Source organism: Arvicanthis niloticus, chromosome 12 (assembly GCF_011762505.2).
Source record: "Arvicanthis niloticus isolate mArvNil1 chromosome 12, mArvNil1.pat.X, whole genome shotgun sequence".
Taxonomy (NCBI): Eukaryota; Metazoa; Chordata; class Mammalia; order Rodentia; family Muridae; genus Arvicanthis; species Arvicanthis niloticus.
In genome coordinates, this window is record NC_047669.1 from 59,251,425 (window position 1) to 59,278,760 (window position 27,336).

Genomic DNA, 27,336 nt, shown 5'->3' on the forward strand with positions numbered 1-27,336 from the left:
TCATTTCAGAAAGTTGGGTCCAACCTTCAAAGTTTTCATTTGTGATGAATTTCAAAATCTATTCATTCCCACAGACCTATGAAATACTGCTATTATCAACACAATTATGCCATTTAATCAATCCAGATATGCAAAGTATTTGCCAACATTAAATGATATATGGTAGTGAATGTTCTATAAGACTTCTTTTCTCAAACTCTTGTATGAAACCTCAGTTACTATGGCTTTTAGACCCAATACCTACTTTTCTACTGTTTTGTGAAAAGGCTACACAGAACAGGCTTGGCAGATGCTCACTCGTTACTTAGTGTTTTATGAGAGCGTCTCCAATGTTGCTTCAAGACACAGTGCATGCAAGCCTATCACCAGCATCCATGAAACACGTTATAAAACCTAACTTCATTTGTTCTGCTACTACTGTTCATTTTCTACTTGAACAAGATGCACACGTGAAGGGCTGGGAAGCTAGCTCAATAATTAAGACCACTGGATGCTCATCCAGAGAACCTTGGCTCATTTGCCAGTATCCAGTATCCATAAGGCAGCTCACATCTGCCTGAAAACTCCAGGTCCAGGGGATCCAATGCTCTCCGACCTCATCAGGTGCCAGGCATGAACATGATGCACATACGTAGATGCAGACATGGGACTCATACACATCAAGTAAATAAATCTTAAAATGTTTAAATGTGAATGTAAATCAGCTGTCTCGAACTGATGACAAAAGCAAGAAGTGTGCTAGCAACCAGTCCCAGAGTCAATCAATTTGTAAGTAATCAATTGAAGCTAAACCCTGTAAGTCTGAGTAAGGTTAAAAACAAAACAAAACAAAACAAAACAAAACAAAACAAAACAAAACAAAACAAAACAAAACAAAACACCAAGCACCGGAGAGCAATGCTAAACTGTAGAATGCGTTAAAAGAGTAATTTAAAAACTACTCTTTACCCCCTTAATAGTTGAGAATGCATGTAAGATAAAATTCAGAGCCGGGCAGTGGTGGCGCACGACTTTAATCCCAGCACTTGGGAGGCAGAGGCAGGTGGATTTCTGAGTTTGAGGCCAGCCTGGTCTACGGAGTGAGTTCCAGGACAGCCAGGGCTACACAGAGAAACCCTGTCTCGGAAACAAAAACAAAAACAAAAACAAAAACAAAAACAAAAACAAAAAAAATTCAGGGTGCCCAGTTAAGTGTAAATTTCAGAAACACAATAAAAAGTTTAATATAATTATATGTATGCCACATATAACATGGTGGAATACTCATGCAAACAAATACTCGTGCCTATTTGAAATTCAAATTTTCTGCACTTCGGTTTTTTTTTGGTTTTGTTTTTTTTAGTCTGGTAAGTTTATTTATGTTAGTTTTCTGTTAATATTTCACATTAGGCATTAAAACTGAAAAGAAATTGAACATATGCATTACTTGGTCTTAAGATAGTAAAAGACTGTTAGATAAACAACGATTTTTATGAAAATTAATGACATATTTCATGAACAAAATAATAAGTTTAATACTGCGCACTTTTAAGTATCTAACTTCACAGAAGCTAGGTAGATTCTTTTAAGTGTTTTTCTGCTCTGAATTCTTTGTTATTGATAACTCTTTAAGATATACAAAGAAAAGTTAGCTTTATATAGCTATGTAGTTTAGAATAATAAAGTATATTTTAGTGCTCCTTTGTATAATTGTAGACTCTGGGTTGGGGTGTTTATGTGTGCATGTATGTATGTATGTATGTATGTATGTATGTATGTGTGTATATGATATGTGCACCTGTGAGAGCAGGCTCATGTATGGAAGCCAGAGGAGGAGATCAGTTGTTCTGCTCTGTCATTTCTGGTTCTATTCCCGTCAGACAACATCTCTTACTGAGCCCGGGGGGTCTCTGTTTCCGGCTTTTCAGCGATCCTCAGTGAGGCTCCTGTCTGTGCCTTCTCTTTCACAATGCTGGAGTTACAGAGTTGGAGTGGCTGTGCACACTTGCACTCAGTCTCCTCATGGTTCTGAGGCAACGACTTTACTCACTCAGTATCTGAAACCATGGCAGTGTCTTGTATAAGTTCACAGTCTATTGGATGGAAGGTGATGAATCCTTCTTGTCCTTTGAATGGATCCTTTCATCCTGCTTGACTTCACACATTCTGGTCATTGATCTTTTAGAAAATAACTTTGATTCTGAGTTGATTTATGTACAAGAGATATTTATACAATGTTAAAATAGTCACATTTGTTAACATCACTAGCCACTTCATCAGAAGTATCTTTATCTATTGAGAAGTGAATAGTTTTCCAAAATCCTAGATTTTCTTGGAAGTTAATGTTTTATCAATGACAATAAATTCTACAATTTGTCTTCCTTGAATCAAGAGGCTCATTTAATTTTTTAAAATGAAATCATCTGTCCTATAGCCCCGTTTGAATAATTATGGCCAATAATTATTTTCTCAAGTAGAGATGAAGATTCATCCAAAGAGCTGTGAGATTAACTCATACCACAAACTTGATCCTTAAATGTCAGTCAGTGTTGTCAGAGGTATTGCTTGATTTCATGTATTTTTCTCTTAACATTACAGATATTAAAAATGTGTATTAATACCTAAAATTTAAAGTGGGTTTTTTGCATTGTTTTTGTTGTTTAATTTTAGTTTTGTTTTCTTTTTCCAGTGCGTGTGATGTGGTAGGACCATTTTGACCACTGCAAGTGTCTCCTTCTTATGAATGTACCAACCTCAATGCTTTAACTGTCATTTTATTGCAACCAAGTGGCGCTAACAAGGAGCCTCACAGCATTATTGTGAAGACAGTTTTCACTTTTTGGACCTGCTGAAGACATTCCATGAAGAGTCAGAGTTCTCCGTACTAGGCCAGACAAAAGGTGGCTGTGGTGTACTGCTGTAGCCCTAGCGCTAGGGAAACAAAGATAGGATGCTCAATGAAGCAAGATCATTCAGGGAGATGGAGCATTTGTCTCCAAAAAACAACTGGATAAAAACAAAAAGGATCAAGCCTCATGGACTGAACAACTACTGGATTCTTGGCCCGCCCTTTGGTAGATAGCCATTGTTGGATTCACTGAACCACCTTCTGTAAGCCATTCTAATAAATCCTGATATCTATATCAATCAATATCTGTATCTGCATTATCTGTTCTGCATCACCTGTGTCAATAAATCAATAAACCTCTCTATCTATCGATCATCTGTCTATATCTTTATCACAATCTACATATATCTATCCATAGATTTATACTTATATCTATCTCTACCTCCATCTATATCTATTTTATATATTTATATATCTACATGTCTGTCTATGTCTGTCTATAGAGAGTGGGTAAGTGTGACTTTGAAAGCTAAGAGCAGCTAGTTGAGTTATTTGGAGATACAACAGGATCTTTTTTTTGTTTTGTTTTGTTTTTTGTTTTTTTTTTTTTGTTTTTCGAGACAGGGTTTCTCTGTGTAGTCCTGGCTGTCCTGGAACTCACTCTGTAGACCAGGCTGGCCTCGAACTCAGAAATCCGCCTGTTTCTGCCTCCCAAGTGCTGGGATTAAAGGCGTGTGCCACCACCACTGCCCGGCTACAACAGGATGCCTAAAGAGAACAGAATGGTGCTTAAAGGTTTCAGAGACAATCAGCCTGAGGCCAGAAGGGCAGGTCACTGATCTTTAGTCACATGTGTCTGTGGAAAAGGTTTAAATGAAGAACACACACACACACACACACACACACACACACACGAATTTTATATACATATACACTTCTACAAGTTCTGTTTCTCTGGAGAATCCTGACTAAATTCATCTTGACTAAATTCTTTGTCATCATGTAGTATGTATATACTAGAAGAGTGGGGCATTTTTGTTTGTGCTGTCCAATATTGGACCTTCTGTTTCTCTTGGTGGCTTTCTAAAGTAAGTATGTGTTGAATGGATAGATGATGTCAAATAACTTCACCCCCTCTTCTTTTCTTCTTTAATCACTCTCTCCTTTTTGCTCACATGATAGCCACTGCAGTGTTCCACTTCTCATTGTGTATTGACCTCAGCTACTGAGTTAGGTATTTCTATATTTTCATCATACATTAAAATAACTTTGCTAACAAAGGGTATCTGTAGATTCAATGTAATCTTCATCTCTATGCCAATTACAATTGTTACAGAAATAAAATATCCTAAATGTCAAATCCTAAACTTCATATCCTAAAGGTCAAGCATCCCCTCTATTTTAACCCTTTGTCTTTCAGTGTTTGGCTTGCTCTCTTACTCCATCTATGAAAGACATTTTGATCCTGGAGAGTTGTTCTTTTGTTTTCATTTTGCTTTGTTTGTGCTTTATTTACTATTTAATGTCTGATTTATCTAAAGGGTGCCCCTTTTCTTCTTGAGGAAACTCATGCACCAGCATAATAGAAGATATTTATCTAATTTCAGGTAACTGATGCAGCTACGCTACAGATGCCTTTTGGCTGTTTCTGAGGGTAAGTCTGGTTTGTTCAGTTAATTAGTTATGACAAAATATTTCTATTTTCTAATGTCATTATCCATGATAGTTAAAAACAAAGTATAGAATTTCACCTGAAGGAGTTAAAAAAAATCACCCTAGGGTTAAGACATTTAGTTACCACAGGCCTGCCAGTATGCAGGACATTCTTCAAGGGGTGACAGTGAAAGCTAAGAGCAGCTGGATGAGCTATTTGGGGACCCAGCAGGCGCCTCTGGTCTCAGGGAGGACAGAGAGGTGCCTGAAGAGTTCAGAGACCATCAGCCTGGGGCCAGTAAGGGCAGGTTCCTGACCTTTAGTTTCACATGTGTCTGTGGGAAAGGTTTAAATGAAGAATGAATGGATTGGTTCATTCTCCACCTTGACTCTGATTCTAGAAAAGAGTGAAGTAATAGAATCTAGCGACAATGACGGCATAAAGGAACGGTTGTCCTAGTCACAGACGTAAATGCAGTGTGCTTTGTTGGCTTTTTAACTTGACAGTAATAATGTACATGCGTGTGACTCAACGTGATTTGTTACCCATTGTAAACTATAATTTGGCTGGAATGGCTCATGTTTTCACAGTCTGCTGTTGATAAATAATACCACGATCTGCGTACAATCTAAGGAACAGGCGTATTGTCACAAAAAGGGCCGTATTGAGTCACTTGTGTGATATAAAAATTCAGTATTTAAATGGAAAGCATTACAGTGCAAGGGGGCATGGATGTTTATTGCAAATGTTTGCATATTTTTGCATTTCTGAGCAAAATTTTCTTAAGCGAGCTTTCACATCTTGATGCTATAAACTTGAGTCCTTAAAAACATGAACCTTGGAAATTTCATGTCCTGTCCAAGGCATCTTTCAGAGAGACAAAATGTAGTCTCTGACATAACCTTCATTATCCATTTTCAATGTATGAAACAAAGGCTTAAACCTCTACAGGACGCACTGTGTCTCACGTAACTTTGACCATCAGAAAAAGATAGCATTTGGTGCTCACACTGTTGTCTCTGCTGGTAACATTGTTTAAACTGGTTATTAAGGGTAACTGCTTCCTCTCATAACTCTAGGAAACATTGAAAAAGATCACATTTTCTGAGACCAGCTTCCAAATGCAAAATCACTCTTGGTGGCTCCAGTGGTGTTGCTCACTGTGCCTTGACCTTCTGTGTGAAACTGCTTTCATTTGCATATTGACAAAAAAGGGTGACCTTCTGTTCTGCCCTTTAAACCCTAAGTAGCTAGCCCTGCCTTTGTTGCAAGTGGAGGAAGAAGGAAAATGTTCCCCTGCTGCTTGGATTGTGTTTCAAATTTAATTGTACAGCCTCTGCCTCTAACTAAAGTGAAGACTATGGGCATAATAATTGCCAGGTTGGGATAGCTCAGATCTGAGTTTGAGAGTCCACAAAATCTAGTTTGATAGGGTTACATAGTACGGTATCAAACTATGCTGTCGGGAGAAAGCAGACACACACACACACACACACACACACACACACACACACACCCTTGCCTTATCAAATCAATAAACAATAAAATGCAATGGGTGTGTGGAGAGCATTACCTTTGACTAAATCACAGCAGCTCAATTTCCCTCCATCAGCCCCATGAGACTCTTGAGGCCCAGACATAAGCTGACAGGAGATTTTACCTGCAGTTTGAGAATAAAAGGTAAAAATCCCTTCTATTCCTCCCTGACAGTTTAACCTTTGGGGCCGATAATCTGAAGCAGAACATAATGCCCCAGAAGAGTATTATCTGGAGGTCATCTCATCTGGAGACTGAAGGCCACTTACAACAAACAATCAGATATCTAATAAAACTGTAAGATCACATCTCTGGCATATAAACCATCCGAATAAACCAGATAAGACTGAAAACGCTCAGAAACCTGTTATCTGTAGGCAGGAAACATAGCCACTGAACGCTCTTATTTCTGTAAGCATCAGCGTGGGTTTTGGCAAATGCTCACTGGGGCACATTTTACTTAATATAACTAATAGGAAATTGATATTCACCAATTTATAAAATGGAAGAGGAAATTTGTTTATGTTTTTATCCTGCCATGGAAAAAAAGATTTTCTCCAAAATGCTGAGAACATCTCCCATTATTTCAATTCATTTGACTTTGCATTTACTCTACAGATCGTATCTCTGCTATAATCATAGAATAAACCGCCAGCCTGTTGTTAGATTTATCAACAAATACTTCTTAGGAAGGCTAGTAATAGGCAGAATGAATTTCATTCAATCCAACACTTTAACATTAGAAGCAAAAATACATGTGATTTTTCAAAGGTGACTCATTTCTAGGTTTGGATGTATTTGATAAACTTTGGCAATTAAGTTTTTGATCTGAAATAGTTTAGTTAGGAAAGAAAAGCTTTGCATAACAAATAAAGTATTTGTTCCATATACATTCATATAAACAGTCATTCTTGTGTTTCCTCAACTGATAAACTTTTGAATAATATAATCTAGCTTTACAGCTGTTGTCAATGCAATCATAAAACAAGCAAACAATCTAAAAATCTTTAAGTTAATATTGTCTGCTTTCCAATAACACTCCTTTTTTTCTTCTATCAAAACCTCACTTTCAGTTAAATTTCTGAGAACTGTGAAATAGCAATTGTTGGTTAGGACTCCAAATTTTCTCGATGTTAATTTATGTATATTAAAATTTTAGCTTTAGTCACTCTTTGAGAGGATATCTTCTCATTTAACTACATTTCAGTGAGACACCTATCTGAATAAGTCTTGGAACACATTAATTATAACAAGGTGGTTTTAGAGCCCATGTTAGCAAACATTCTCTCTAACAAAGTGGAATTTACTAACTACTTCCTAAAAATCTCAAGCTATATACTTTCATTTGAAAGGGAATGAAGATACCCTTTCATTATAAAATTCCTAGGTTGTACTGGCTGGTTTTGTGTCAACTTGACACAAGCTGGAGTTTTAACAGAGAAAGAAGCTTTAGCTGAGAAAATGCTTCCATAAGACCTAGCTGTAAGGCGTTTTTCTCAATTAGTGATCAATTGGGGAGGGCCCCTTGTGGGTGGTATCATCCCTGGGCTGGTAGTCTTAGGTTCTATGAGAAAGCAAGTTGAGGAAGGCAAAGCAAGCAAACCAGTAAGTAACATCCCTCCATGGCCTCCTCACATCAGCTCCTGTATCCTGATCTGATTGAATTCCAATCCTGACCTCCTTTGGTGATGAAAAGCAATTTAAAAGCGTAAGCTGAATAAACCCTTTCCTCCCCAACTTGCATCTTGGTCACGATATTTTGTACAGGAATTAAAAACCCTGACTAAGACATGGGATATATGATAGCTTATTACCATTTTAAAATTAATAATTACCTAGTTCTTCTTTATTCTGGAATTTTTTAAAATATGTGAGATTTTTCTAAGATATGTGAGAGTTATGAAAAGAGATTATTTTGACTCTTGGTAATATTTTGGTAATTATGCTATATAACATTGACTCTAATATTAGGGAAGTAAAATGCAATCTTTTTATATTTCATAAAAATATTGTATTTGTGAAGGTGCCTAGTATTTGGGAAAGATACGATTCTATGAAATGAGATAATTCACACTTAAAATACATTCATTATTCTACTGATAATGGAAAACAGAAGTGTTGGTTCTTCTTGAAAAAATTTTGATAGTTCTATCACATGCTCCACGTGTTAAGTACCTCTGCCATTATAAACTGTAATTACTGAAGAACTTGGGTTTGAACTAAGAGACTTATAAACTAAATTGTAATATATTCCCTGATTTTGACTTTGATTCTAATGACTTTGAGCAGAGTATTGTGTTTCATACCACTGGAGTCAGAATTCCTCATCACAATGCTGCAGGAAGTAAACCACGTTCATGTTTAAAAAAAATATGGGGATGTTCCAAGAATGACAGGACCAGTTACTGGGCAGCTTAGCATCCAGGAAATTCTGAGGAAGAAAGAGGCAGAGACCCTCTCTCTGAAGAGTCTTCTGCACTAAACTGGAGTGTTAGTGTGATAAAGAGCCTTTATTTAGTCACTTTACATCCTGATCACAATAGCTGTTTCTCTTCTCCTTCCAGTCTCACCCTCGCACCCCAATTCCCCATCCCCCCTGCCCTTCTCAGAGAAGGGGAGACCTCTGTCCTCCAGGTACCAATCCTTGCTGGCATACCAAGTCTCATCAGGACTAACCGCATCCTCTCCCACTGAAGCCATACAAGGAAACCCAGCTAGAGGAAAGGGATCCAAAGGCAAGCAATAGACTCTAAATCAAAGACAGCTCCTGCTCCAGTTGTTAGGGGACCCACATGAAGACCAAGCTGTATATATGCTACACATGTCCAGTCCATGCATGCTCTTTGGTTAGTGGTTCAGTCTTGGTGAGCCCCCAGGGGCCCAGGTTATTTGGTTTTTCTAGGAATTGTGGTGTCTTGAATCCTCTGGCTCCCTCAATCCTTCCCCTGACTCTTCCACATGACACCCTGAACTCAGCCTAATGTTTGGCTCTGGGTCTCTGCATCTGTTTCCATCAGCGGCTGAATAGAGCCTCTCAGGGGACAGTTATGCTAGGCTTCTGTCTGCAAACATAGCAGAGTATCAATAAATAGTATCAGGAGTTGGATCTCTCCCATTCAGTGGTCCTCACATTGGGCAAGTCACACTGGTGTGCCATCCCGCCAGTCTCTGTTCCATCTTTCTCCCTACATATCTTAAAAGCAAAGTAAAATTGGTGTCAAAGCTTTTGTGGGTCCCCTTTCCTTCACTTGTAGCCCTGCTTCAGGAGGTGACAACATCAGTTTAAATATTTCCCATTGCTAGGGTTTCAGCTAGAGTCACCCCCATATCCTGCCAAGCTCCTCCTGCATTCCAGGTCTCTGGCTTGTATCAGAGATGCCCTCCTCTGATTTCTCTTCACCCTGCCAGCCCTCTCATCTGCTATCCATGCTCTCCCCACACCTGATCCCCACCCCAGTTACCCTCTCCATTCTCTTGTTCACCCAGACCCCACTCTCCTTCCACTTCCAATGTCTAATTTATTTCCTCTTCTGAGTGAGATTCAAGCATCCTTCCTTGAGCCCTCCTTCTTACTTAACTTCTTTGAATCTATGGATTTTTAACATGATTATCCTGTACTTTATGGTTAATATCCAGTTGTAAGTGAGTACATACCTTTCATGTCTTTCTGGGTCTGGGTTACCTCACTCAGGATGATGGTTTTTAGTTCCAGCCATTTGCCTGCAAATTTCATGATGTCTATGTTTTTAATAGCTGAGTAGCCATAGTCTATTGTGTAAATAGATCTCATTTTCTTAATCCATTCTTTAGTTGAGGGAGATCAAGGTTGTTTCCAGTTTCCAGCTATTATGAATAAAGCTGCTATGAACAGAATTGAACATGTATCTTTGTGGTATGATGGAGCATCTTTTGGGTATGTGCCCAGGAGTGGTTTAGCTGGGTCTTGAGATAGAACTATTCAAAAGTGGTTGTACAAATTTGCACTTCCACCAGTAATGGAAGAGTGTTTCCCTTGCTCCACATCCTTGCCAGCATGTGCTATCATTTTTGGTCTTAGTCATTCTGACAGGTATAAGATGAAATCTCAGGTTTGTTTTGATTTTCATTTCCCTCTTGACTAAGTCTTTAAGTGCTTCTCAGCCATTAGAGATTCTATCTGGTGAGAATTCTGTTTAGCTCTGCATCCCAATTTAAAAAACGGGCAATTTGGTTTGTTGGCGTCTAATTTCTTGAGTTCTTTATATATGTTAGATATTAGCCCTCTGTCAGATGTAGGATTGGTTAAGATCATTTTCCGTTCTGTAGGTTGCCATCTTATCCTATTGATGGTAACCTTTGCCTTACTGAGGTTTTTCAGTTTTAAGAGTTTCCCATTCATTAATTGTTGATCTTATTACCTGAGCTATTAGTGTTCTGTTCAGAAAGTTGGTTCCTGTACGAATATGTTCAAGAATATTCTCCACTTTCTCCTCTACTACTACATTTAGTGTATCTAGTTTTGTGTTGAGGTCTTTGATTCACTTGGACTTGAGTTTTGTGCAGTGTTATAAATATGGATCTATTTGCATTCTTCTACATGCAGACATCCAATTAGACCAGCACCATTTGTTGAACATGATTTTTTTTTCCTTAATATATGGTTTTGGCTTGTGACAAAAATCAAGTGTCCATAGACACATAAGTTTATTTTGGGGTCTTCAATTCTATTCTGTTGGTCAACCTGTTTATTTTTATATTAATACCTTGCAGTTAGTTTCTCTCTCTCTCTCTCTCTCTCTCTCTCTCTCTCTCTCTCTCTCTTTCCTACTTTCTTTTTTGCTCTGTATTACAGCTTGAAGTCAGGAATGGTGATAATGAATTGCAGAACTTGTTTTATTGTACAGGATTGTTTTTGTTATCCTGGGCCTTTTCTTTTTCCATATGAAGTTGAAAATTACTCTTTCAAGGCCTGTAAAGAATAGTGTTGGAATTTTGATAAGGATTGCATTGAATCTGTAGATTGCTTTTGGTAAGATGGCCATTTTTATCATGTTAATCCCAATGCTCCACGAGTACGAGAGATCTTTCCATTTTCTGATATCTTCTTCAGTTTCTTTCTTCATAGACTTGAAATTCTTGTCATACATATCTTTCACTTGCTTGATTTGAGTTACACCAAGATATTTTATATTATTTGTAGCTATTATAAAATATATTATTTCCCTGATTTCTTTCTCAGCCCATTTATCATTTGTATAAAGGAAGGCTACTGATTTTTTTTTTTTTTTTTAGTTAATTATGTACCCAGCCATTTTACTAGGGCCACTTTCCCAGATTCTTCCATGTCAATGGGCCTTTAAGTCTGCTGCCTTTTCTTCCCTGTCTGAGCAATTCTGTCTCTCTCTTTCTCTTGGTCCCTTGTCCATGAAATCTAAAAGTCCCACCTCTGTCCCCCTGCCCAGCCATTGGCTGTACAGCAATTCTTTATCACCAATCAAAACCAGCTAGAGGCAGGAACCTTCAGCATCTGGAAGCATGGCTTTTGAGAGCCAAATTAAGACAAAGCATTACAACCATTTCCCAACATCTCACCTTTTCTGTCCAATAAAGTAGGCTCTTCTCTCAGACATAAATTGAGCACAGCCATAACAATTATGTGAATTATAAACTATGATATATAAATCTGTTCTCTTTGCTTTCCTATCATGGCTATTATCTCAGTTCCTTGCCCAAAAGTCACATCCCTGTCTTCCTGCCCAGCCAGTGGCTGTATGGCAATTCTTTGTTACCAATCAAAGCCAGCTGGGGGCAGGGACCCTCAGAGTCTGGAAGATTTGGGGAGCTGAGTTAAGACAAAGCATTAGAACTATTTTCCAACAATCTTCAAATAGTGGTATGTTGATTTCTTTCTTTCCAACTTGTAAACACTTAATCTCCTTTAGTTGTCTTATTTCTTTAGCTAGAACTTCAAGTTCTGTATCGAATAGTTTCACCAAGAAATATCTTGATGTAACTCTAACCAAGCAAGTGTATGACAAGAATTTCAAGTCTCTGAAGAAAGAAATGAAGTTCTGTATTGAATAGAGAGTGGACTCCCTTTTCCTGTCTCTAATTTTAGTGGAAGTGTTTGTTTCTCTCCACTTACTTTGATGTTGGTATGAGATCTCTCCAATTTCTTTATGAAGGCATTTAGTGCTGTGAACTTTCTTAGCATGGGTTTTCCTGTGTCTCCTAAGTTTGGGTATATTGTGCCTTCATTTTCATTGAATCCTAGAAAATCTTTACTTTCATTATTTCTCCCCCAATACATTGGTCAGTGAGTACAGAATTTTTCAGTTTCCATGAGTTTGTAGGCTTTTTCTTGTTTCTGTTGTTGAATTCCAAGCTTTAATCCATGGTGGTCTGATAAGATACAAGGTGTTATTTCAATATTCTTGTATCTGTTGAGGTTTGCTTTGTCACTGAGTATACGGTCAGTTTTGGAGAAGGTTCCTTGAGGTGTGGGGAAGAAGGCATATTCTTTTGTGTTTGGGTGAAACATTCTGTAGATATCTGTTAGGTTTATTTGATTCATAACATCTGTTAGTTTCATTATTTCTCATTTAGGTTTTGTCTCAATGATCTGTTCATTGGTGAGAGTCAGGTATTGAAGTTTCCCACTATCAATGTGTGTGGTTCAACATATAATTTAAATTTTATTAAAGTTTTCTTTATAAATGGGGGTATACTTCCATTTGGGGCATAGATGTTCAGAATTAAGATGCCATCTTGATGGGGTTTTCCTTTGATGAATATGAAGCATCCTTCCCCATTTCTTTTGGTTAATTTGGTAGAAAGTCTATTTTATTAGATATTCAAATTGCTACTCTAGCTTGCTTCTTCAGTCAGTTTGCTTGGAAAACTTTTTTCCTGCCCTTTACTCTGAGGTAATGTCTGTCTTTTTTGCTAGGTGCATTATATGCAGAAGAATGCTGGATCACATCTTCACATCCCTTTTCTTAACGTGTGTCTTTTTTATTGAGGAATTGAGTCTATTGATGTTGAGATTAATTACTGATGATTGTTAATTCCTGTAATTTTGATATTGGTGATGATAATGTATGTGTGTGTGTGCACATATGTATGTATGTATGTACATATGTGGTTGTGCTCCTTTCTTTTGATTTTGTTGGTGTGGGAATATTTATTTCCTGTTTTCTTTGGTATAGTTAAAATATTTCTTATTGACGTATGTTCGTTGTTCTTGGTGTTGAGTTTTATATAGACAACTTCTTACAAATAGATATATTCACCCCAGTCCATTCCTCTACCTGTGGTTTCTTTTCTTTATTTCATGACATTATTTTAAAGATGAATTCCACAGAATGGAAGAGAAACTGTACCTTTTTGCAATGTCAGAAAAAAAAAGTCTAACTGCAACTCAGTATTTTCAAGGCTTGGAATAAGAATCTAGGTCATGGAGTAATACCCTTCACTTTTAATACATGGAATTTGGAAGTTAATAGAAAGTAGATCAAATCATGTGTGATCTGAGAGCAGGAGGCTGAACAATGGAAGGTGGGAAGAGAGATGCATAATAGGGAAGGTAATGGGGGAGGGAGATGGATAAGGGCAAAGTACAATGTTGTGGGAAAAATATCTAAAATTTAAATTTGATGTTATAAGTTGCAAACATCCCTCTAGTTTGGGTGATTAAAATATGCTCTGCTAATGATCTATTTTATGCATGTGTGTATGTACATATGTATGTATGTATGCATTTATTTATATTCTCTCATCTCAACTTCACTCATCTATCCCCACCTCAATATCTCTTTCTTCTCCTTACTCCAGGATCCCTCCATTCACTCTCTGTTTCCCCTAAGATCTACACTACCCATCTCTGCTACCCCTCAGAAAAGAGCTGGCTTCCTAGGGACATCAACCTAACATGGCATAACAAGCTACAGTAATACCAGGTACATATCATCACATCAAGGCTGGACAAGGAGCCCAGTAGGAGCAAAAGGTTCCCATAAGTAGCCAAAAGAGTCAGGCACTGGTCCTGCTCCTATGTTAGGATCCACACAAAAACACATAGGTACTCAGCCATAACATGTATGCAAAGGACATAGGTGAGACTACTACAATACCAAAGACAAACCTTGGCTTGGAGAGAGGTTCTGAGAGAAGGGGTATCTGACAATGGAGAAAAAAACCACTTAGAAAAGAAGGACTCAAAGCCAAATTGTGGATACAAGCTGATGACCTATGTTGTACTTAATATAGTGTTTCCAGTCTGCTCTTCTGTTCTGATTTCTCTCTGGAGATTTCTCTATTTATATTCTACTTGCTTGCTATTCCAAGAGATCTCTCTGTCCATGTCTTGCTTGCTTGGGAGTGTACATGTATCTGTGTTTGTCTCTGTGTCTCTGTGTGTGTGCATCTCTATGTCTGTCAGTTCTCCAAGCAGTTCTCTTTGTTTCCTAACAAAAAATCCTCTGAATGACTTATCTGCAGAACACAGGTCCAGTCTTTTCTTTTATATATCGATCCAGTCATTTACTCCAGGTTTCCTTTAGATTATTTTATGAATCAGGATCCCTTTGATTCTTAGGAGACAGCATATATATATATATATATATATATATATATATATATATATTTTTTTTTTTTTCCTTAACATTGCAAAAGAATTCGGAGATCTGTCTGCCTTTGTTAACCACAGCCAGTAAGGTAGTTGGGTGGAACATAGCCCTGAAAGTATCATTTCTGGGCCTAACCTTGCTGAATCCCAGGCTGACCTTGAACTCAGGAATCTGCCTGCCTTTATATCTTTCTGTCAAGCTTGCTTATAGTTAGCTGCCTTTGTTCCTTTAGATTCATGAAGCCACTCATAATTCATATGGCATCCTTACATTCTGCACAGTTGAGAAATTTTATATATATATAAAACTGTGCAGAATGTAAGGATGCCATATGAATTATGAGTGGCTTTGTTATATATATATATTATTAATATAATGTAATATATAATTAATATATAATATATAATTATATTTAATATAATTAATTAATACAATTAATTAATATAATTTAATAATTATGATTATAATAATTAATATTTAATTAATCAATATATATAATATAATATATATGTATATATATATTGAACTCATGTATTTAGAGCTCTTTCCCACAGCCATAAGAACTATCCTGAAGGTTCCAGTGTTTACTTTTTGCTGCAACATTAGCCATACCTTCCACTCCTACACTCATGCTGTATCTAATTTTCAAGGAGTTATTAATATTAACAGGGAGGCCATTCCTCAGAAGGCTCTGAAAATATATACATTATTATACAAACAAGCCTCACTCTCACAGCAGCCATTGACCTTGCCCCACCAGGCATAACTACAGGCTCCCTATCTCTTGCTTAAGCTTCTTGAATTACATATAGGCTCTCAGTCAGTTGATTCTGTGGACTGGTCTTATTCTCTGTAGTGTATCCCCAACCACACTAGTTTCTTGAATCCTCCTTTCCCCTCTTCTTCAGGACTCTCTGGGCTCCACCCAAATTTTGGCTAGGTACTCTGCATCTCTCCTATCAGTTGCTGAAGTCTCTTTTGTCTTTTGGATGACTATTCATTCCTGCTAGGCTCTGATCCCAGCACACTCTGTAGGCAGGACAAATTGTAGTTTGAAGGTTTGGTGGCTGGGTTACTCATTTTTTTCTTCAGATTTTATACATCATTTCTTCTCATATTTCTAACCTATATTTTTCTACTGTTCAATATATTTATTCATTCCTTATTGATAGTAATACTTCAAGTATTAAAGATATTAATCTTCAGGTTTTAACATTTTTCCAAATATTTTTAAAAATAATTTTCACTAAATTTTATGTCATAAATATTTTATCCTGCAGAAATTTCATTCTTTTGAGTAGTTATATTTTATGATTTCTCCTTTAGTATTTCTATATTAAGGACTAGTGTTAGGCATATTTCAAAATTACAAGCATATTACTGTTTATGTAATAGAAACTAGGTCTGCTCACTTTAAAATTAACTTTACTTAGCAATTATACTAATGTATCCCATGAAGGGATCATTTGATTTTATTCTTTATAAATGAACTGAGTGTCCTGAAATGTATGTAGTGATTAAATACCAATGATACTTCTGAATAAATATTCATTTCCCATGAATGGTTTTATCATCTAATGTCCTGTCTGGATGAGGATGGTCCAGTTAGAATTGTTAGGATTGCCTGTGAGTCTGCAGGAATACAGCATTGGCTCCAGACCTAGTGGCTCAGAACTGGAATTTAATCACAATAGCCAAGACTTGCATGAAGTACTGCTTTAATTCACTCATTCTTAAGTCTCTGACCAGCCAGTGATTTCCCATTTAGTGTACCAGCTTTGCTTCAAAATTTAAAATAATATATTTTATATTTGTTTTTAATTAATGTTACATTATTGTGTTCCAGAAAGAATTTTTTTTCAGCCATGTTAGCATAACATACACTTGTAAACACATTCAGGGAGGGTTTTTTTTTTTTTTATCAATTTATAAGACACAAAATAATATGTGTGTCCCTTGAAGGTTTGAGAAATAAAATATCCCAGAAATTACTAGACCTAGTAGCCTTGTGAGGTTTGGATATTGTGAGATAAATTTGATTATTACTGCAAAAGTAATTTTATTTCTTCTTTTTGGATACATTTTAATAATTTTTATATCATTGACAATTATTCAACTTTTAGTCAGTTTAGCTTAGGTTTTTATATTTGATTCTTTCATAGTTTAATCATCTTAATTTAATAACCTTAAATTTACATTTTTGTCTTATTGATATAACTTGAGAAAAATATATTAATTTCAAGTGTACTTGTGTATATTGTGATGACTTGATATATGTATGTAATATGAAATAATTATTTCATTAGGTCAAATATTGGTACTATATGTAGTGAACTTGTCTTTACTTAGAATGCATAAAAACTTTACTACTTAACAAATTTCAAGTAAACACTACAGAGTTTAATATTATTAACTATAGTTGTTCTGCAGTAGTCTTTAATTCCCAAAAACTCAAATTAAAGCTAAAACTTTTTACCCTTAGATAAAAATTTCCTTCATTTACCTGACCCCTAAGCCCTGAGCAAACCCAGAATAACTCACCTAAGTGAATGTGACATTTAATTTTAAAAAATTTATAAATAAGTAAAATCATTTGCTTTTCTCTTATTGGCTATTTAAAACTTATCATATAGCCCTCTAGGTTCACCCATCTTGAAACAAATGGCAGGTTTTTTTCTTTTGAGTTGACACCAATGTGCATATATACATGTCATTCACCTTTGGGGTATGCATTTATTCTTCAATTGGTATCTTAGTCCATTTTATGCTGATGTAACAAAGTACTTGAAACTTAAGGATACTAGAGAAATGGCTTGCCAGTTAGGAGTGTATACTGTTCTTGTAGAGGACCCTAGTTCAGCTTCCAGTGTATCAGGTAGCATACAACTACCTGTAATTCCACCTTCAGGGGATTTCATATCGTCTTGAACCTGTGTTGGCTCCTACACATATGTGTACATACTTACATACACAAACATGCACAAATTAAGAATTATTATAGAAATCTGAAACAGAATAATTTATACAGAAAAGGTATTTATTTTGGCTTGTTCTGGAGGCTCCAATGTCCAAAAGGACATGATGGCATCTAGCTGCCTTTTGGGGAGTAATTGCACTGCTTGATAAAATGATGAAAGAGCAAAAGGCCAGGCAAGTGCATGTGAAACGGGAACACAAAAAGGGTCTGGATGAACAGCTTGCTATTGTGTTAACTAATTCACTTTCATGGAAATTACATCAATCAATTTTCAAGGGTAATGTTACCATGACCTAAAATGCTTCCTATTAGGCCTCATTTCCTAACTGCCACATTGAAGGTCAGGCTTCCAACTCATGAACTTTCCTAGGTCATGCTCAAATCATGTTAATGGGCTCTTATTTGTTTTGATAGCTCATCTGTGAATAAAGCTGGCATGATCATGGGAGTGCAGGCCTATGTTTTCCTATTGCCTCCATTTCCTTTGGATAGGCACTCAAGATTTCTTGATGATGGATTGGTTCAACTTTTAATTTTTTTTTGAGTAACTTCTACACTATTTTCCATAGAAACTAGATTCACCTACCTTCCCTCTGAAAGTATAGAAGGTCTCCTTTTCTTTCTCATCTTTTTAAGGTTTAATTCTTCAAAAAATGTTTTTGAAAAAAATGTGTATGAGCATGCAGAAGAATAAAACTAGATCATTTACATACAATGCTCACCAAAAAAATCAACTCACGATAGACCAAAAGCTTAATTAAATCTAGAAACTTTGAAAGTTCTAGAAGAAAACACAGAAAGCCTGTGATATTTATTTGGCATTGATCATTTGGATAAGACTCCAAAAGTAAGGTAACAAAAATGAAAACGAGCCAAAAGTCTACACAATGAGAACACCATCTACAGAAAACAATTAATTGCTTGCCAAAAATAACTTGAATAAAGGCTTAATACCCACACATAGCAGGAAATTCAAAAGATCAGTCAAGAAAACCACAAACTGATTATCGAACAAACTAAGGACCAAATGAATTTTTTCAAAAGATCACATGAACTATGGCCAACAAATATGAAGAAAGTCTATTGTCAGTAATCATTGGATAAGCGGAAGTTAAAGCCATAGACAGAAATCATCTCTAATCGAGTATGGTGGCTGTTGTCAAGAAAAGGGAAGAAAGTGTAACATGGTGAAGAAAGGAAGCACTTGAACATTATTGGGTACAGAGAATACATGTTTTTTTATAAAGGAGAAAGAAAGAGAATAATCCCGTTAGTGATCAGTGTACATCCAAAGGGAATGGAATGCATTGAGGAAATCAGTTCTGCCTGCCTGTTTGAATGTTGATTCATAGCATCAGTATGACCTTGCACAGGTTTTGTGCAGGTCACTGTAGCTGCTGTGAGTTCCTGAGTGCAACATCCATGTCTTGTCCAAAAGACAGTTTTTCAATAACAATTGAAAGCCATTCAACCTCTTTCCCCATACGTTAAAAAAAAAAAACAACTATGACTATCTATCTACCATCTACCATCTGTACTCACATACACAAGCTTACAGAGGTACAGAAAAAAGTTACACACAAGAGGCACCACTGAGATGTACTCAAGAAGGTCTTAGTGGAAGCTTTCCAAGAAAAAATATTCTGTGAAGGAAGGGGGACAGCACACATAAGAACCATCTCTTGTTTGCAAAAGAAAAGCACGTAGTGCCTTTAAGCAGATAAGAGGAGCTTTTGTGGCCATCACACACAGTGTTGGGAAGGAGTACCCAAAAAAGACAAGGAGGTAGGAGGTAGGGATGTGAGTATGTGAATAGCAACACACACAAGCCAGAAGTGCGAGTGGAGGTAAGAGTACAACCTCACCTATTGGTCCCCACCATCTTAGAATTTTCTTTCTAAACAGTTACAGGCTGATGTTTATAATGAGTTGCCTTAAAAACTTCCTCATCAGGTGTTTCTTATCCCAGATGCTACTGAGGGAGTGAGAAGACACATTTCATTTTTCCTCATTTGGTTAAGAAACAGATTCATTATGTTGAAGTAGTCATTCATTGCAAAAAAAAAATATTCATTGAAGTAAAAGGTCTTACCACTTTAAGATGAGAGGGATAAATGGTCCATTAGTAATAATATTTGAACTTTGCCCATTTTAGCTAATAGCAGTCTCTTGTTTAGCCATAACTGGATACGCTGAAGCAAAGTGTGGGGGCAAATAAAGTGGGGATCAAAGCCTAACCCAAAGGCACTTTCCTGTCCAGAATCAAATGTTTTAAAATTTAGATATGCATTTTAATTTATTACACCAAGGTAAAAATTCAATAACATTAATTTAATCATTTAATTGACCTCTTAAACATGAGAAGGATGCTTAACACACGACTAAAGCTATGTGTGAGTTTCCCATGATGATAGTTATGATGATAGGGATGAAAATGATGATGATGAGGCCTCTTTTTTGACCTCTTCTCAGCACAAATTGAAGATTTATTGTTCAAGATGATGAGTCACAAACACAAAGAAGTAAAAATAGCATAGAGATTTGAAATCGACCAAACAACAGCAGCAGCCAACTTAGTGAACACCCAAGGTGCTCAATACTCTTAACAAGAGTCATCTGAGCACACACACAGTTTCTCCCAAAACGTTGTGCTGACCAGTTTTATGTCAACTCAACACAAGCTAGAGTCATTTGGGAAGAGAAAACCTCAAATAAGGAAACATATTTATAAGATTGGAATGTGACAAGGCACATGGGGTCTCTTCTTCTTAATTGATGGTTGATGTTCGAGGGTCCAGCTCACTATGGGTGGTGTCATTCCTAGGCTGGGGGTCTTGTGTGCTGTAATAAAGCAGGATGGGAAAGCCATGGTGAGCAAGGCAGTATGGAGCATTCTTCCATGGTCTCTGTATTGGTTTTTGCCTCCAGGTTTTTGTCTTCCATTCCTTCCTTGACTTCTCTTCATGATACACTGTGATTAGAATGTTTAAGCCAAATAATCCCTTTTCTCCCAAGTTGCTTTTGGTCGTGATGCTTTCTCATAGCAATAGAAGCCTTAAATAAGAAGTCAGTATATATAAGATCTCTTCAGATCTCACCAAGAAAGTATTTCTCTCATCAAAGAGGAAAACTACATCCTCTTTCAATGCCATTGATGAGGCAGAGGGCAGAGGATATATATGCTGGTGAAGGAATACATAAATATAAGCAGTGGCTGAGCACATGGCAGTCTCGGGAAGGGTCCGAAATGACAGTCTACAATGCTATCCTTAGCAAGACCCATCAGGGGGGAGCACACTGTGAAGTAGTGCACACTAACAATGTATGATTCAAAGTCACTTTGAATGCTTAGAGCTATACCTGTCTTAAGCTGAAGTTTAATATAGTTCCTTAGGTTGTGGTAATCCCCAACCATAAAATTACTTGGTTACTACTTCATAACTGTAATTCTGCTACTGTTAGGAATCATAATGTAAATATCTGCTATACAAGATATTTGATTATATGACGTCTATGAGTGAGTTGTCTGTTCAAACAGGAGTCATGACCTACAGGTTAAGGCTTAGGGTAAGATACACTCTGTTGTTCTCAGCACTGTGAGGCAAAACCTGAGAGAACAATGAAAAGGAGAAAAATGATATTTTGGCTCATTGTTTCAGAGATTTCAGCCCATAGGTTTTTGGCCTCATGAGTTTGAGAAGAACACCATGATGGTGGAGTGAGTGATAGAAGTTTCTTCACCTCATGCATAGAAAAGAAAAGGAAGTATGAAGGGTCAAGGATAAGGTACTACCAGTCCTACTGAAGGCATGGACCTCTGTGAGTTTTCTTCAATTAGATGCCCTCAAGATATGTGCTTAGCTGGTCAATTTCAGGCATAGTTGAGGGATATGGTAATAGGGATTTAAAACAGTATGAAGATTATTTGTTCATTGGTGTATCCTAATAAAAACGAAATTAACACCATTTGAACCATTTCTGAACAATGCTATGTGAAGTATAACTATTTCAATTTATTTAATTGATACATTAAAATCATACAAAATTATGAGACATGTGCATATCATTGTGTCATATTCAAGTTAGGACAAGCATATATATGTCCTCAAACATTAATTATTTCATTGCCATAAAAACATTCAAATTCCTTTCTTGTAGGCATTTTTTTTCCATTTTTTAAATTGAATATTCTATTTCAAATGTTATCCCCTCTGGAAAGCCCCTATCCCATCCTCCTGCCCCTTGCTTCTATGAGGGTGCTCACCCACCTGTCCACCCACTCCTGCCTTCCCGTACTGGCATCCCCCTAAATGGAGGAATACATAGGGCATGGAGCCTTCCCAGGACCAAGGGCCTCTCCTCTCATTGATGTCTGACAAGGCCATCATCTGCTACATATGCATCTGGAGCCATGAGACCCTCCATGTGCACTCTTTGGTTGGTGGTTGGTAGTTGCTGGAGTCTCCCAGGAGACAGCTAAATCAGGCTCCTGTCAGCAAGCACTTCTTGGCATCTGCAACAATGTCTGAGTTTGGTGTCTGTATAGGGGATAGATCCATGGTGGGACAGTGTCTGGATGGCCTTTCCTTCAGTCTCTGCTCCACACTTTGTCTCCATATTTCCTCCTGTGAGTATTTTGTTCCCCCTTCTAAGAAGGACTAAAACAGCCACACTTTGGTCTTTCTTCTTGAGCTTCACATGGTCTGTGAATTGTATCTTGGGTATTCCAAGCTTTTGGGCTAATATCCACTTATCAGTGAGTGTATACCATGTGTGTCCTTTTGTGATTGGGTTACCTCACTCAGGATGATATTTTCGAGTTCTATCCATTTGCCTAAGACTTTCATGAAGTCATTGATTTTTATAGCTGAGTAGCACTCCATTGTGTAAATGTACCACATTTTCTGTATCCATCCCTCTGCACTGACTGCTCTTCAGGAAGTTATGAGTTCAAATCCCAGAAACCACATGGTGGCTCATAACCATCCGTAATGTGATCTGATGCCCTCATATGGGTGTGTGAAGACAGCTACACTGTACTTTGGGCTGTAGCAGGCGAGGGTGGGGGTGGGGCGGAATGGGCAGGCCAGAGCAAGAAGGATAAAGGAAAAGGAAAAAAAATGTCCAGGTCAGTGATGCTGCCTGTGGTGCCAGACAAGGTTCTTCTTCCCATTCATTCAACAGCTTTTATTTGAAAGTCACTTATCAGAGTTACTTCACCTCTGACTAAACGTGGACATTTGTACAGTGTCTGTATTCTCTCAGTAAACCAGGATCTGTCAAGATAAACACATTTTCTTCTCTCAAGCAGGCTTTAGGTTGGGTGTAATTGCACACATGGCTATCATTTCATGGCTATCTATCACCCTCACTAGCCAGTAAGCTCCAGGTGACTGGAGACTACATACATCATTTCCTTGCTGTTTTCCTAGCATGGTGCCTGAAAATTAATAAGTATTCTATTACTACTTCTTAAATAAAATATGCATGAGATAATTCACAGAACGCAACTTAGATTTAGAGAACTATTATTACTCACTCATCCCTAAAGTTAAATATTTATAGTGTAATTCCACCTTGTTCAACTTTGTGGTTTATCAATACAAAGTAAATTCTCCCTGTCATGTGTGTCCTCATCTGTGCTCCCTTTACCACATCATCTCTTTGCACTGTCCTTCTTAGGGAATCAATGCTTTAAGATGATGTATCTCAGTTATATTGAATTGCTCAAGTTAGAATTAACTATCTTCCATTTTTCTAAATATTCCCAGAATGACCTCCACTAAAGAAAAAAAAAATGCTTCTCTGGAGGACAAAAGAATGCTAACCTTCTATTGAAGATCTTTAATGTAACTTTGACCTCTAGCTATTTTCTGTCTCCTCCTGAACGTCACTTAGCCATAAGGTTTTAGCTCAAATTTTAATTATAAAAGATGAAAACACGTAATACTGAAGAGATTTAAAAAAAAAAAAAAAGAATGGTTACTTCCAAATAACACATTATTTCTCTTTTAAAAGATGACTTAAAATACAAAATTCATCTCAGTTCAATCATCAGCTGGTGAAACTATCCTTTTGGGTGTTTATTTCGGGGACCATTGTTTGATCCATCTACTGGCATTTGGAAAGGTGGGACAGATAAATACTAACTATAAAAAAAAATTATGAAAATGTACCCATTATATACCTATTAAAATATTTATGATGAGGGAACCAATTTCAATGCGTTCATTTTTTAAATAACTTTAAAGAATTCATGTTTAATTAAAAGTAATATATAAATCATGCTGTTTGCTAGCCGTATTGACTGTGTCGTTCTCATCCTGCTAGACTTAATATAAAATTAATTGTGAATTTCAGGCCAGTAGTCTGCTCTCTATCAAGGCATATGCTGATTACTTACTTAGACACGAGTCAGTGAGATATTAAACTTTAGGACCGAAGGCAATCTTCTGTGATTCCTTAAAGTCATTCTTTGTTGACGTCCTTCTCCATGTAGAAGTTTACTCCTTGTATACTGTGAAAAATATTTTATAACTTTCCAGAAACATCTATGTTTCAAGTCTATTTTGCATTCCACTGCACGGTTACTATTTCAGCCAAGTGCACTTAGCATTAAGAGTAGTGTGACCTTGTAGGGTGGCAGAGAATAAGTTATCTTTTGCACAATCACACACACAAAGATGGACTCATCTAAAGTTTTCCCATTTTGCAGTACTTAAAAGACCTCTGGGTTAGTCTGACCTTATATAAACAGATACAGCATTTACAGCAGCCTTTCGTATGCCCGCTCTGACAAAATCTCAACCTGAAATAGTCACCAACTCTAAGGCAAGTGGTGATTAACTTACAAGGGAGTACTTGGGTCCATCCTCAAGAAGGTCAGTGTGACCTTGAGTGACAAAGCCACGTACCTTACTTATATTGTGTGCATTTCATGTGCTGCTAAGGTATCAGCCTTCTCATTCTTTGGAGGCTTGCCTGAAAAGCCTTGACCAGTAAATGTTTCTTTGGTTTTGTCTTCTTTGAATAAGATCCCCTGCTTTATTAAATAGTTTTTCATTTCTGTGTCTTTTTGACCAATGGTAAGGCACACTGACACAGGATAAGAAATTATCATCTTTCTTCCAGGTGAAGAAAATGCTTGTTTCCCGATGTGTCTACTTTTTAAGTAAAAGTAAGGAGACCTCATCTGTCCATGCATTCACGGGAACCCTCAAAACACTCTAGCTTGCTTTGGTAGGCCAGTATGTGTCGTTACTCTGGGTCACACCCATACTAGCCACTGCTACTATCAGCTCTATGACCTTGAACAACTTCCTTTATTAACCTGGAAGCTTCCTCTGCCAAATCTCTGGATACTCAATTCGTTTCTTGTTTTCTCTATAACACATCATCTCAAGGGTAAATCTCAGGCTTGGAAACATCACCAGAATTGTTCGAAATTAGAATCTTTTGTGTTTCTTGGAAATACAGCTTCAATCACCCATTTATCTTTCATTCAGAAAATCAAGCTAGAGTGTAAGTGAGAATGTCATGACTCAATCTACCCTTTTCAAGAGAACAGCTGGAGGGATTTTAAAAATTGTTAGTAGCAAGTACTTGTAATACATTCAGCAAGTGGAATGTGTGACTCTGGTTGAATAGCATTGACCCTGACAAGTTGAATCCTGTAAAATCTCCTGTAAGTCAGGCTAAGTTCATTCATTTGTTTATTCGTTCATTCAAAAGTTATTTATTTCCTTGACTTGACATTGCATGAGGAATCCAGGATCCAAAGACTTAATAGAGTCACGCTTTAAATTATTTACTGAATATCTTAAAATTAATATTATAGCTGTCCTTTTTCACATTATGTTTCAAGATTATATTAGCCAACTTGTCGAACACACCCTATTCAGCATTTTAATTATAACTGTCACCACACAGTTAGTTAGCTAGGCTAAGAATTTAAGACATAGTTTCAACTTTAAACTAGCTTTTAAAATTTGTTATTTCTTATCCATATAGACATACTTTTATACATAGTACATTGTTGCATTATTTAGCTTCTCATGCCCATGATAAAACATATGAGAAAACAACCTAGAAGAAATACTTACTTTCCCTCTCCAGTCCAGCAGTTTTGGTTCATGGCTAACTATCTCTATTGCACTGGGTTTGAGGCCAGAAAGAACACATGGGAAAAAATGGCCAAAGGAAAAGAACTAATCTTCAAAACAGTTTTCCCAGTGACCTATTTCTTCCAAACAAGCCAAACTTCCTGAACTAACCTATGAACTTCTCCATGAATTAGTAGAATTATGAAGTTAGAATGTTCTTCATCTGGTCAACTCCCCAAAGCTGGTCTGTTAGTAATCATGACTGTAGCATATGATCTTTTAATTTAAGTTATAAAAATGATAGCATGTAGGTCCCTCAAATTTTCATATGAAGCAAGTTGACATCAGTTGGCCTTACTTCTTGCCTACTTGGCACTTTTGGTCCTCTCAGTTTTTCTAAATACTTACTTCTTACTAATAATGCTTTTAATTTAAGTGATGTTTCTTACTACACTCTTACCATAAAAATAATTTCCCAGTTGCATTCAATGTTGTTACCTTTAAAGCTTACACTAGTATAACTAGTATGAGTCTCCTCCATTAAATATTTCCCTTTTTCTTCTTCAATCTTCTCTGGTGTTTCTTTGGTATTACTAGAAAAATATCTTTGAAATACTTACTATCAAAAAGGGTTCTTTATAGACCACAAACACATTTAGTGTAACACACACACACACACACACACACACACACACACACCTAATTTTTCATGTATGTGTATATTATTTTTCATATGAAATATATCTCGGTTTTTTTTTCAAATTCACTATTAAGTATAGCCATCAACTGTGGTCATTCTGCCACTTCTTTCTGAATGTTGAGATTGTAAATGTCCGTGATTTTGTTTGTATTATTTATATAACTTTACAACATAAATTAATGATTAACATATAAAATTATTCAATTAATTAAATTTAAGAAAAATTATGTGTACTCCTTATAGTCTGCATTTATGAGTTGACTAAACAAGATACAAACATACATATACACACACATGATTCTTATACAAATAGCAAACATATTCTAATTGTTGGTAATTGTATTTATAGATTGAAATGAAATTTGACAAAAAAAAAAAAAAAACCAAACAAAACGGCAACCAACAGATTGGGAATAGATTATTACCAATCCTATATGTGATAGAAGGCTAATACCCAATATATACAAAGAACTCAAGGAATTAGACTCCAGACAACCAAATAACCCTATTAAACAATGGGATACAGAGCTAAACAAAGAATTTTTAACTGAGGAAACTCAAATGGCTGAGAAGCACCTTAAGAAATGCTCAACATCCTTAGTCATCAGGGAAATGTAAATCAAAACAACCCTGAGATACCACCTCACACCAGTTAGAATGGCTAAGATAAAAAACTCAGGTGATAGTCAATGCTGGCGAGGATGTGAAGAAAGAGGAACACTCCTCCATTGGTGGTGGGATTGCAAGATGGTGCAACCACTCTGGAAATCAATCTGGTGGTTCCACAGAAAATTGGACATAGCAATACCTGAGGCCCCAGCTATACCACTCCTGGGCATATACCCAGAAGATACTCCAACATATAACAAGGATATATGCTCCACTATGTTCATAGCAACCTTATTATAATAGCCAAAAGCTGGAAAGAACCCAG